Source organism: Berghia stephanieae, chromosome 5 (assembly GCF_034508935.2).
Source record: "Berghia stephanieae isolate SIO BIC M18660-M18661 chromosome 5, UCSD_Bste_1.3, whole genome shotgun sequence".
NCBI classification, from domain to species: Eukaryota; Metazoa; Mollusca; class Gastropoda; order Nudibranchia; family Aeolidiidae; genus Berghia; species Berghia stephanieae.
The window spans coordinates 21037569-21051026 of NC_088364.1; the positions used below are offsets into that span (position 1 = coordinate 21037569).

General features: G+C 39.0%; 1 protein-coding gene across 4 annotated transcripts in view; it reads left to right on the top strand.

The window, feature by feature from the left end:
- The window catches only part of LOC144972582 (15-hydroxyprostaglandin dehydrogenase [NAD(+)]-like), a 36144-nt gene that overhangs the window by 6742 nt on the left and 15944 nt on the right, over positions 1-13458 (top strand). Inside the window, exon 1 of one of the 4 annotated variants that reach the window (XM_078913958.1) lies at positions 7623-7746. The exons of 1 other annotated variant lie outside the window; for it this stretch is intronic. The gene's annotated coding sequence lies outside the window, so the exon portion shown is untranslated. Of the gene's footprint in view, positions 1-7622; positions 7747-8351; positions 8434-9391; positions 9467-13458 lie in introns of those variants that run through there. 2 more of the 4 variants (XM_078913959.1, XM_078913960.1) reach the window with 2 other exon arrangements.

The window sequence follows — 13458 nt, forward strand, 5'->3', positions numbered from 1 at the left end:
GCAATGGCTGCAACATTCAACACTCCCCCCTCGAATTACAAATACTCAGAATTGAGTCGACTTCGAGTAACATTCAGATTCGGATTCAGAATTAAATTTGTAATTTACATTTGAATAATGAGTAATAATTTTCAGAGTATGGTCTAACCTTACTTAATACCAGATTGAATTGGTGGGTCACAATTCTCTCCACCCAGAATATCAGCAGAAAGTAATTTATGAAATATGTCTAGTAAACCAACTGCTCTGTCGTGCTGAAACACATTAAAAGTATTTTTGAATCAAATAGGGAGCTCTTACTTCAAACATATTACTTAAAACATTAATCAATAATACTCAACTAGTTTAACAGCTCCAAAATTACAGAAGTCTCCAGTTTGAGAATTTTTTGAGAAGTATGTCATTTTAATCGGTAGATTTTCGAAGTAAAAGTTTTTAGGCAGCAATTTAAAAAAGTGATTTTCGGAATACAGAAGATTTCCTGGCAAGAGTCATCAAAGTATAATTATGATCCACGACTCAAAGTATTTTTTCACAAGCGTATTTGTAAATGCCAATGTAATATGTATCGTGTAATAGACCAGTGGAGGGTTTGATGCGGGTGCAAACACTGAACAGGAGGGGAAGTGTGTCCGGTTCACCCGGCCCCCATGCCGAACGCCAAAATGGAGTATCCCTCAGAAACAACTCGGTGTCCACCCAGTAGAATTGTCCAGCCTGCTCTCGCAATCCGATCCAAGTTTCTTCATGAATTTCTTCTCTGAGAATAAGCAATTTTTCCATATTTTTCGGCATGTACAAAGTGCTTTCATAATGTAAATGTTTACATTTGTCTCTAGCCACGAAGTAGTCACATTTGTCATGTGACACATATAAACAGACAACGATGCCATGTTTTGCCACGAGGGAAAATCCGATAATATGGTCACAAAATCTCATGTCCCTGGTGTAAAATGGCCCCGATATGGATTGGGGCACGGTCGACGAGCTTTTGATGACACCATATCCAGGAATACAGATTTTGGTGACCGGATCAAACTGGAAACTGTTACATCCGATGTATTTGAACAGGCATTTTTGGGCACATCCCAGACGGGTTGTAGATGTCCATGATACACCCATTGTTTTCATTCTTAAATCTCCACTACTGATCAATCTCCATGATGCAGATTTAGCATATCCAAAAACAAGAGAGTCAGCTAAAAAATATGGAATAAGGAACACGAAAAGATAAAAATAATAAGTGGTATCACTGGCATCTTTGATAACCCTCATTTTTGGTGTGTTTTCAAAAACAAAAACAAAACAAAACAAAATCGTATATTATAACTATGAGGTCATATACAACTCATTCACTTGTCCTTTTTCTTTTCTTTATTAAAACAATGTTCTCATTGTTACTTTAAATCAACGACAATCAATGTCTGTATTTATGAAACTGGATACGGGTTTGGACCAATGCCAATACTTTATGAGCGAAGTATTTATCCTTCCTTTATAATTGTTTTTCACTTCACTAACACTGCTTCGTTGAAATATTGTTTGTATAGTTTTTTTTTCTAAAAGGAGAAAGATCTTAAATAAATATCAACTGCTATAATTATTAAATAAAGTATATTATTCTTGGCTTTTCTAATTTCATAGTTGAATACTTTGACTGGAATATTCGAATCCTTTAGAGAACTGTAAGGTGTTACGCAAGGTAAAGAGTTATTCAGTATTCTATAAAAATGAGAAAATTCATGGGCACAATGCACAACACGGAAAATTCCCGGCTCAAAACTATTTTTAGTTGTTAATAAATACAATAACAAACGGTATACGATAGTACGTTTCGAAAGACTGACTTGAAATCATTTTAAAAATACAAACTTTGAAAAATAGTTTAGGATCTTTAAAAAAAAGAACTTTCATAAGGACCACAAAAACAGTCACGTTTTTTCCTTTTGGTATATATAATATATATATATATATATATATATATATATATATATATATATATATATATATATATATATATATATATATCTAACAAGCATATATCCCACAGCTACCTTGATTTTATATGTTGTCAAATGGTACATAATTATTTTTTTCTCGTACTAAAACTTAAACTAAGAAATCTCACAATTTCCAACATCTGCTTTTACAATCGAATAACAGTGAGAAACGATTAAATACAAAGAAATCTTACAACTGAGAATCAACAGAGGATGGTCTCTTCTTAAGTTAGGCACGATTACTTGCTGAAACTGGCACGTATGGAGTTTAAATATTGGTAGATAACCCCAGAAAACATTCAATCATTGTCAATCATCGGTACTAAATTATTAATTAACTGTCACCTTGGCCATGAAGGAGTGTAAAACAAACAAACAAAAACAACCCCCCCCCCCCAAAAAAAAAAAAAAAAAACCCCATAGAAATCAAAAGACCCAAAAAAAAAAACAAAAAAAAAAAAAAAAAAAAAAAAAAAAAAAAAAAAAAAAAAAACACACACCCCCCCCCCCCACACACACACAACATAAATAAACAACAAAAAAAACAAACAAAACAAAACAAACAAACAAAAATTTAAAAAAACAAACAAAAACATAAACAAACAAAAGAACCCACTTATATCAATCCTTAAACTGCAGGTCTACATTTCTGCAAAGCGAAAATAATACTCTCATTATTTAATGATATTATTAATCTCCAACGTTTTCACTAGTGCGGGGCGGTCCTTGGCAAGCTTAAGGACCACGGTCCTACGGTCCTTGGGAAATGAAGACCGCAAGGACCGGTCTCTAGACCGGTCCGTTCATTCTTGAACCGTTAAAGACCGCTACACGATGAAAACCGTGGCCTACAGGAGTAAAACACACGGAGTAGTCACACTCATTTCAAATTGTAACCTAATTAGAGAAGAGGGGTGATGCCTTTTTTATTTGCTCACCGTACTTCATTGTTACTTCGATAATTTAATAAAATTTGAAATTTATCCCCATTAACGGAGATAATGGCATCGCCCAAGGCGTTGATCGAGTTGTTCGTGGCGTTGATACACACACGCAACTCCTACCCCCCCCCCCCCACACACACACACATTAGAGGGCAGCGAGCATTGAAGAGTAAGAGAGAGACGTGAAGTTATAATAAGAGGGGGTGGATGAGGTGATAAGAGGGGTCGATGGTGACTTTTCGCCAGATCTAACAAACTCAGCTACCCATTCATTGCTGAGTAGACAGGGATTCAGAAAAAAATCGACTGCACCCGGGATCGATCTCTGGCCCTTTGCGTATAAAGAGAGTGCTCTATCAACTGAGCTATCGGGGTCCCCAAATATTCTATTGGACCTTTTAAAAATACAGACGTTATAACTGGGTTTTTTGGACGGAAGAAACTAATGAAACTCATATTACTTGATTAGTTAAAACACCAAACGAAATTTTAATATTATTGTATTATTTTAAATGACAACAATGCGATAGAAAGGAGTGGCGACAAGAGATGGACAAAAGAAAACAAAAAATCAGACTTGCAACTTGCTAGGTTCGACACACACACACACACACACACACACACACACATCTTTAGTAGTCACATACATTTCAAACAATAACCCATTAGAGAAGAGGGGTCATGCCTTCATCATAGATCATTGTCATTGCGATCATTATGGTGTAGTAAATTTTGAAATTTACCCCGTATAATGGAATCGTCCAAGGCGTGCGCCTCCTGTTCCCCCCATCTCACACACGAAAGGGCGGTTTGCGGAGTGGAGGGAGGTGGTCGTCTGCCTCTATGGTCGTCTGTGTCGTTTAGTGTATGGCAAAGGGGGGTGGGTGCGATTAATTAAGTGGGATGGGTGGTGATTGGTGGAAGATAGGCAAAGGACCGAGGCAACGAATCGCTGGGGAAGTAGTATGGCGCGAGACCGTTGAAAGGTGATAAGAAGTGAGGACCGCCGGCGGTCTTCCTCTTTGGGACTGGACCACGGTTCACAGCTAAAAGACCGTGGGACCGGTCCTCGGTCCGGTCCTCAGCGCGGCACTAGTTTTCACTGCCTCATGACCCGGGGTTTAATTAAGTCCGAGTGGTATCGCCGATATATTGCTCTTTAGATGAGAACGGTAAGACGTCATAAGCGTGAAACCGAACCACGCTTGTTAAGGATTAAAATATTGATGATATTTAAAGCAATGACAAATTGAACGATTATTGGTTCATCTTTCTCGAAGTTAGAACTAGACGTCTATAACAACCAGTCCTTCATGATCCGTTTATGATGGATTTCATTTCATTAATATAATTCATCAAACTACGTTTGAACCAAACGAATTTCATTAGCTTGTTCTCACGTGAATATTTTTGATGGCAGGACAATGCCATGCGATATTCAACAACGTTTATTGCTCGCTCTTTTTTCTTCTTTTGTCTTAGTCAAAGACAAATAAATCGGTGTCATTCATAGACCTGCGTAGTAAAGGTTAAACGAGAGCAAAACGGTTTTGCATTTATGAACTTGAGGATGATAATAATAATAATACTAGACTATTATGTTTAAGAACTACAAAATAATTTGTTATGCTATGTTTTTTCAAAGGTTTATTTGAGAAACATATCCCCTATTCCTCGACCCTTTCTCATACCCCAGTTTTTTATGCTTTTATTGAGGTATTAGCCCTTAAATGTCACAAAATGAAAAACAAACAAACAAACAAAAAAACATGATTTTTTCTAAAAGTAAGAATGTTGTATTAGGGAACATACTTATTTATTCATATATGTTTCACGGTAATATCTTTCCTAGGTTGGACGCATTTGAATTTTCAAAGGTTCAGTTTGAATGATTATATAGCAAAAATTCTGAATTAAAACATCATATTCTCAAGACATAATTTTAAAAATAAACTTACTGTCGCTCCCAAAAGTTTCACCATTGGAACATAATCTTTGCCCCAGGGGATATTAATTAACCAATGCTGAGTTAAAGATACATTTTTTTTTCAAATTCAAAATGATTTGAAGAAAAGAGAAAAACAAAACAATTGCGCTCGGTGCTTAGACTACTGTGGTTCAGGAGACATTGTCCTTAAAAGTCTATAGTGCATATTTGTGCCGCGGGGTCTCAAGCATGCTTATGGACCGCGGTTCTACGGATCTTGGGAAATGAGAACCGCAAGAACCAGTTCCAAGAACCGATTCTTTTTCAACATTTTACATTCTCGAGAAATCGGTCGGACCGTCACACCATGGGAATCGTGCCTGCATTAGATGGCAGTAGAACCGCTAAGTAGAAGTGAGAGCGGAGACAGCTTGTTGCCTCAAAACATGAACATTAAGTGTGTGTGTGTGTGTGTGTGTGTGTGTGTGTGTGTCTGTGTGTGTGTGTGTGCCCGCGAAGATTGATGGAACGGGTCTGGTCAATGTTAGGGAGTTAAGGAAAAGGGATTGTTAATATTTTGTGTCTTTGGCATCCTGGACCAAAAGTAAGGGAAGAGTTTGTTTCTTTTTTCCTCTCCATTCCCTTTTTTATCTTTTACATTTCTACCTTTGGATAGGACGCCAGTCTATCGCAAAGTACTTTTCGCTAGATCTAACTGACCCAGCTACCCATTCACTGCTGGGTAGGGAGATCAGAAAAAAATCTCGACTGTACCCGGGATCGATCTCGGTCTCTTTGCGTGTAAAGAGAGTGCTCTATCAACTGAGCTATCGGGGCCCCCAAAATATTCTAATGGGGTTTTCAAAAATACAGACGTTATAATTGTTATTTTTGAAGAAAGCTATAGTATGTGAAACTCATATTCTTTGATTAGTTAAAACACCAAACGAAATTTAAATATTATTGTATTATTAAATGAAAACAATGCGATAGAAAGGAGTGGTGACAACAAATAGACAAAAGAAATAAAAATTCGGACCTGCTAGGTTCGAAACACAAACACAGAAACACACACATCTTATAGTAGTCACATTCATTTCAAAGAATAACCCAGTAGAGAAGAGGGGTGATGTCGTCATCATAGATCATTGTCATTGCGATAATTAATGTGTAGTAAATTTTGGAATTTACCCCGAATAATGGAATCGTCCAAGGCGTCACGCGACTCCTACTTCCTCCACCCCACACACGAGAGGGCAGTTTAACAGCGAGGAGAGAGTTCATCGTATGTGCAAGAGGGAGTTGGTGCATGGCCGACTAGAGTACTATAGTTACGTCATGAGTTTAATTTAGTGGGTGATTGGTGGAAGAGAAGCAAACGACCAAGGCAAAGAACCGAGAAAAGGTAGTAAAGAAAACGAGAATCGCTGGGACCGTAAACATAGAAAGGTTTAAAAAGTGAGAACCGCCAACGGTTCTCCACTTTGGAACCGGTCCTCGGTTCTCAGCTAAGGAACCATGGGACCGGTTCTTGGGACCGGTCCTCAGCGCGGCACTGACTAGTGCATATCAAAACTCTGAAGTCCCGACTTTCACTATCGGTGGTTCAAAACTCTGAAGCCAACATACTAACTCGCGCACCATGTTTTATTTAATTTTGGGCGGATAAGACCTCTGATGTCATCAGTTTTATCCGCTGACCATTGACATTTATCTTTCAAATTCTGTTCCTCGAGTTTTTCGTTGCTAACAGCATATAATTACGTGCACAACCGTATGCAATCGATGAAAAAAACAACAATTGTTTAATGATATTTGATGAATATATTCATCAGTTTTAATATGCTTTGTATAAAAGGAAAAATAAAGTTCGGCGACTGCTTCTAAAAAAAAGCCAGCAAATAATACATGCCGAGAATAAATCAAACAGTAGAATATGACACCCAAGTGGAAGAAAATTCTGGCTTATACGGAATTGATAAAATTAGATAATAACAAATAATGAATTTATATAGCGCCTATTACCCACATCTATTTTGCTACACTGCTCTTTACTTAATAAGAGACCCTGGTTCAATCCCCGCTGGTGCCACATCCCATCCATAACTTTGGAAGGTTTTGGTATGTTTCGAAAAAAATAAATCTTTACTGGTTTCACACCCCTCTAGTGTCCATCTCCCATATTCCCGGTTTCACTCTCCACTGGTATCATCCTCTCTTAGTCCCAGGTTCATTCCCCATTGGTGCCCACCTCCTTTTGTCTCAGGTTCATCATCCTCTGGTGCCCACCTCCCAGAGTCCGGCCCCAATTCCCACTGGTATCCATCTCCCATGGTCCCAGGTTTATTTCCCTCTGATATCCTATTCCCATAGTCCCAGGTTCACTCCCCATTGACGTAAACTTCCCTGAGTCCCTGGTTCACTCTCCACTGCTGCCCACTTCCCATAACTTTGGTCGGTTTTGGCTGGTTTCGTATAAAAGAAACACCCTCCTCCTCCTATAGTCCCAGGTTCAGTCCCCACTGGTGTGCACTTTCCTGAGACCCTGGTTCACTCCTCACTACTGCCCATAACTTTGTCGGGTTTCGGCGTATTTCGTAAAAAAGAAACACTGTATTATCGTAATATTGCTCCCATTTCTTGGGCTCCCGATTCGATTCAAAACTCTTTGTGTCCAGTTGGCATCTTGGGGTTGGTAGTTGATTTGGCTTCTTAACTTTTTCTGACAATCCTGCCATTGCACCTATAAACTGCCAAACTGCCATTGAGAGATAGAATCATGTTCAGATTCAGCTGTGTCAAAACTGTTCATACGTTGATGTCGTTTAGATTTGTTCTTGCTCGACTTTGAACTTATTTTTTAAAATAAGTGCAAGTAAGTCTTACTGATTTACCACCGGGAAAAAAAAAAAGCTTTGGCTTGCAGGGTCGATTCACTGAAGAACAATTTTTTTTTTAAAAGATGAAAGCTAAAAACAAAAACAAATAAAAATAACCCCTCTCTCTCTCTCTCTCTCTCTCTCTCTCTCTCTCTCTCTCTCTCTCTCTCTCTCTCTCCCTCTCTCTCCCTCTCTCTCTCTCCCTCTGTCGCTCTCTCTCTCCCTCTCTCTCTTCCCTCTTTCTCTCTCTCTCTCTCTCTCTCTCTCTCTCTCTCTCTCTCTCTCTCTCTGGTGGTTTGGGGGTGGGGAGGTTGGTATTCTAATATAAAACGGCCTAAATAAATAACAAAATCAAAACAATACAGACAGAACAAAAACAAAACTAAACAACTCCATCCCCCCCCCCCCCCCAAAAAAAAAAAAAGAAACAGTTCTATGAGGGAGTTTAAGTTTAACAAAAATTCTAAATTTAACTCACGCACTTGAAACCAACTTCATATGAAAGAACTGGCAACACTGTAGTAGTAGCGTATGGCTACACCTCTAAATTTATTTTGTCAACCCGGCTTCTAAAGTCTTCCTCCGCCCTAAGGACGGTTTCGTAGCCACCTTCAAGTTTAGTGACTGGGCAGTGGAGAACGATGTGATCGCTGGTCTCGGGGGCTGCCTGACATTTCTAGCAGGTATCACTGTTTCGAAGTTTCCATCGCACATATTTGATGCAGTTCTGCCATGTCCAGTTAAGAGGCGATTTGGGGAAGTCCAGTATTTCCTGGCATTATTGAATACAGGCACTCTTTTGGTTGGATCTTTTATGATGTTTCTTCCTCTTGGTGTTTCCCTGTTCCACATTTCTCTCCAGTTTTCCTCCACAATGAAGTTTGCCATTTTTGATAGGTGGAAAGGTCTTCTCGATTTGAGTCTTGTTGAAGGTGCCTGCTTTATTATTGATTTTATGGGAATGTTGTCTGTGGCTTCGTCAATCCTTGCATGCATCCTTTGGTTAGCTTCGTTTCATCTAAGACTTGGTGGTGCCACTGAGTTGGAGTTGACTTGAGACATCCTGTTATAATTCTCATTGATTCTGTTAGTCGGATAACAGTGCGGTTTACATGTGGGCTTCTCATCCAAACAGGGGCACAGTATTCTCTGACACTATAGCACAGTGCCAAAGCAGACGTTCTCAGTACCTGTGGTGAGGCTCCCCAGGTTGTACTTGCGAGTTTTGTCACCAGGCTGTTTCTTTTTGCGATTTTATTTGCGGTTCCCTCAATGTGTTTGCGATAATTTAGTTGTCTGTCCAATGTAATGCCGAGGTATTTAGGGTTGGGGTCTGGGGGTAGTATTGAGTTATCGGCTGTGATCTTCAGTTCATTTGTACCGGCAACACTGATTAAATTTTTTTTAAAAAGCTCCTACAAAGGGAAACGACTCAAATAATATTCCCTCAACTAACCCCAAGAAAAAATAAAATCTAGATAGTACCTTTAACTAACCCTAATAGGAAAAACAAACATTCTGGTACCTTTGCTAAGACTTATGACTAACCCTAATAGAAAAAAAATCCTCCGATCTCGAGCTAACCCTAATAAAAAAAAAAAAAAAACCCTCGGACTGCTTTGCACTACCTTTCAATACTTCACAAATCAAAATGGCGGTCGAGAATCAAAGCAATGGTTAAATTAGGAAATTTTAAACTTTCACAAATCTATCAAGGTTTGTTCTAGAGTTTTTAAAATGCTTCTATATGATGACAAATTGAATAAATAAATGCCTGACAAAAGATCAACGGTGAAAATACAAATTGAAAGAATACTAAGTTGTAGGAGCTTTCTGCATGTCTCCCAAAAAAAGTAACTTGTAAATTCTGGGGGCCTTATACTATACTTATTTATCACATCTTTATTTCATGGATGTAGTTGAGCTCATTAGACCATGACAACACACAAATCTTGGTGAATGCTTCTCCTCCAAGTCAGTTTTTGGACGACCCCCGTCTCCTCTTGCCCTACGGGTTCCATTTGATAACCTGCTTGGTTATATTACAGGGCTCCTTCCGCAGGGTATGGCCAACCCGTCGCCACTTTCTATGCCTGACCTGGCCATCTGTTTGTTCTTTGTTTGTTCTTGTCTAAAGGTCAGCATTGGGCACTTTGTCAGACCAATTGAACTTGAGGATTTAAAATTTAAAAATTCCCTCTATTCATCCCATAGGGGAAATTATTCTCTAGGGTCTATTCCAAGGGAAGACTGGAATAACCCAGACGTCAGCTGCAGTGCAGTGCTGCAAATTGAGCTAGGGCGAGGTGATTTGCTCAAGGCCACACAGCGCAGCGGCGGGCGATCGAACTTGGTACCTTTTGGGTACGAAGCAAAGACCGTACCGCTGAGCCATGCTGCCTCCCTCAAAGACAGCGAATGACAAAAGTTTGTATCTTGGCTGATGGGGTCAAGGTTGTTCGCCAAGTCGCTGACCCATAGAGCAGAACTGCTTTAACTTTAACATTGGTTTTAAATATTTTAAGCTTGGTGTTTGTGGATATGCTGGAAGCTTTCCATATTTTGCTGCCAAGGTATGTAAATTCTTCATCATCTTCTATTGCTGTGCCAGAGATGGTGGTTTGGGATTCTTATTTGGCAGTTATGCACAGTAGTTTTGTCTTCTCTTCACTAATCTTGAGACCAACTCGCTGAGCTATTTCTTCTATAGCCATGACTTCGACCATTATGGATGATTTGGCAGGAGAACCATCATTAAGTCGTTTGATTATGTTTACAAACTTATCCAGCACCCCGTAGTGGAGAAGGATGCTCCAGATGCTTTTTCTATTACATATAGTAGCAAGGACTATCCCGCACAAATCTTTGGGCCTCTTTTTCGCTCACGAAGTTCCCAAATTCGCGACAAAATATGGGACGAAGCCATTCCGTACATGCTATTTTAAAAAATTATTTACGACGCTGTTTATCGATGAATTTGACTGAAAGTTGGCACACAGTTAGAAAAGAGGTCATTTTAGATTATGTCAAGCGACAAAACTCGTACGATTACCAGAAGACCGTTAAGAATAGATTACTACTCTTTGGAGTACAATATTTCTAAAACTACAAAGAGGAGAGATTTTGTCGCTCACAAGGTTATATGTGCACATTTCTTCTATTTATATTTCAAATTTCATTGGATTATGATAAGTACTTTTCCCGTATTCTCACAAAACATCAACCCAATTTGCATTTCAATGAGTGAAAATATGGAGACGGCCATTTTGTTCCCTCATCGCACGACACGAAAATGACGTGAGCGAGGCAATGCTGCCAGATGGCTAGACTATAACCTGACCAAATTCGACTTCAAAAGTGGCTAAATAGAAAATCATATGGCTTTCACTATTAAGACTGGCCCACTTAATATGAACTAAATTTTAACAAACAGAAAATTGAATAGACTAGGATAAATGTCACTGAGACAAAAATAGATGAATAAAATTTAATAAAAGAAACAAAATTATATATTTGGCCACACACGTGGCCATCTGGCAACTTGTTCGCGGTGACTGACGACACAAATCCTCGCGCGCTTTTTTAAAATTAAGGCATTGTTTCATTGTTATGTCATAGGGATAGTAGATTAACACACACACACACACTCTCTCTCTCTCTCTCTCTCTCTCTCTCTCTCTCTCTCTCTCTCTCTCTCTCTCAAATAAATACTAGAAATAACATAAGCCATGGTCTCACTGGACTGGTTGATAATAATTTAGCAGGCATTTTTCGTGTCATTTGTATGGGTTGTAGACACAAAATTACACTTCGGAAAAGTTCCAAATGATCAATATTATGTATATTTTAAAACAAAATTATAGTTAACCCTAGCCATACAGCTCCAAAACTATACAAGTTAGAACTCTTCTGATGTATTCATCATATTTTCTGATAATTTTGCCATAAAATTGCCAAGTTTTAACATCTAATTCCACGTATTAAGCGAGATACAGCCACAAACCAGAATAAAACGCAGAAAAAGCGTCCCATATTTTCGGTATTTTTTTCTCTTTGTGAGTCATCCAAATAAATGACACCTTTGAAACTGCATAACTTTTTTATTTATGAATGGATTTTCAAAATTCAAAAACATTTTTACTCAGTGGAGATAGGGCTTTGATTTCAGACAAAAATTTTCCTCAAAAAGAGAAAAAAACATTTTTCATAGTCTTTGCTACATATAGGGACGATTGCCACTCAATTGACTGCTCAACAATGATTCTTAAAGTTGCAATGTGGTCTGTGCATGACCATTCTTTTCTGAAGCCTGCCTGCTCTTCTCATAGTGCTTTGTCCAGTGTAACTTTCATCCTGTCAAGCATGATTCTTGTGAGCACTTAGCTTGGTATGGACAACAAGGTGATTCCTCGGGACAGATCGCCATGTTTGGGTAACTTTACTAGCAGGCCTTTCTTCCAATCAGATGTTATTTCCTCATTTGTCCAGATCAAGTTGAATAGGTGATGGAGTTGATCGGCAATTAGGCTTCCTCCCTCTTTCAAGGCTTCAGCAGGGATGATTCTGTGCCAGCAGCTTTCCCGTTTTTCAGACTGCCAAGTGCCCTTCAGATCTCTGTCTTTGTGATTTCACCTGTATTGATATTGAGGGGTTCTCCAGGGTTCAGGTGTGGTCTTAGTACTGAGGGTAGTCTGTTAAGCACTTCATGGAAGTGTTCTTTCCATCTTTTGAGTTGTTCTTCTATTGATGTGATTAGCTTCCCTGTCTCTGACAGGTCTATTTGGGTTGTTTTTTACTGCTCAACAATCTGGGGGTGGTGAGAGGGCTTAAGATCTCTCCTTTCCCTGCAGCTTCCTCCGCTTTATCAGCAATTTAATTTATGTAGGACTGTTTGTCTGCTCGCAGTTGTTTCTTCAATGTATTAGCCACTGTAGTTTATCTGGTCGCTGTCATTTGCTTTTGGAATCTAGTTTTGGCATTGTTCATTGTATGTTTCGCCCTTCTCCTTTCTTCTAATTTCCTGCTATGTCTTCTCTCTGATCCATGGTTTCTTTTTGGGTTGTGGTCTTCCAAGCACTTCTTCACATGTCCCTAGTATGGCCTCTTTCAGAATAGTTCATGCTGTATCTGTTTCCTCGGGCTCAAGTGTTTGAAGCACTTCAAAGCAGATTTGGAGTGAAATCCAAAATGTTACTTTAGTGTTTTGTTGTTTCAGCTTGTTGGTATCATATTTTACTCTAGGGTTTGAAATTTTTTTTTGTCGACAGTCGCATCATGATCTTTGCAGCAAGGTGATGGTCTGAACTGATGTCTACGCCTCGCCTAGTTTGTACATCTAGTAATGAGCTTCTGTACCGTTGTCTCACCATGACATGGTCTATTTGGTTTTCTGTCTGATGATCTGGAGACACCCATGTAACTTTATGGCAACGCTTGTGTGGGAAAAGTGTGCTGCCAATCCTGAGTTTGTAGTACAGAAGTCAGCCAAAAGTTCTCCATTCTCATTCATCTGGCTGATAACATGCTTTCTCATTTCATACTCTCTATCTACCTTTGCATTCATATTCCCCATGAAATTTCGCATATCTCTGTTTGGGATCTTATCTACAACTGCCTGTAGTTGGGCATAAAATGTGGTCTGCTGTGTTTGTGGGGGCATAGCACATGACAAGGGACACTTTCTGGAAATGAGAAAAGAATCGTGCAGT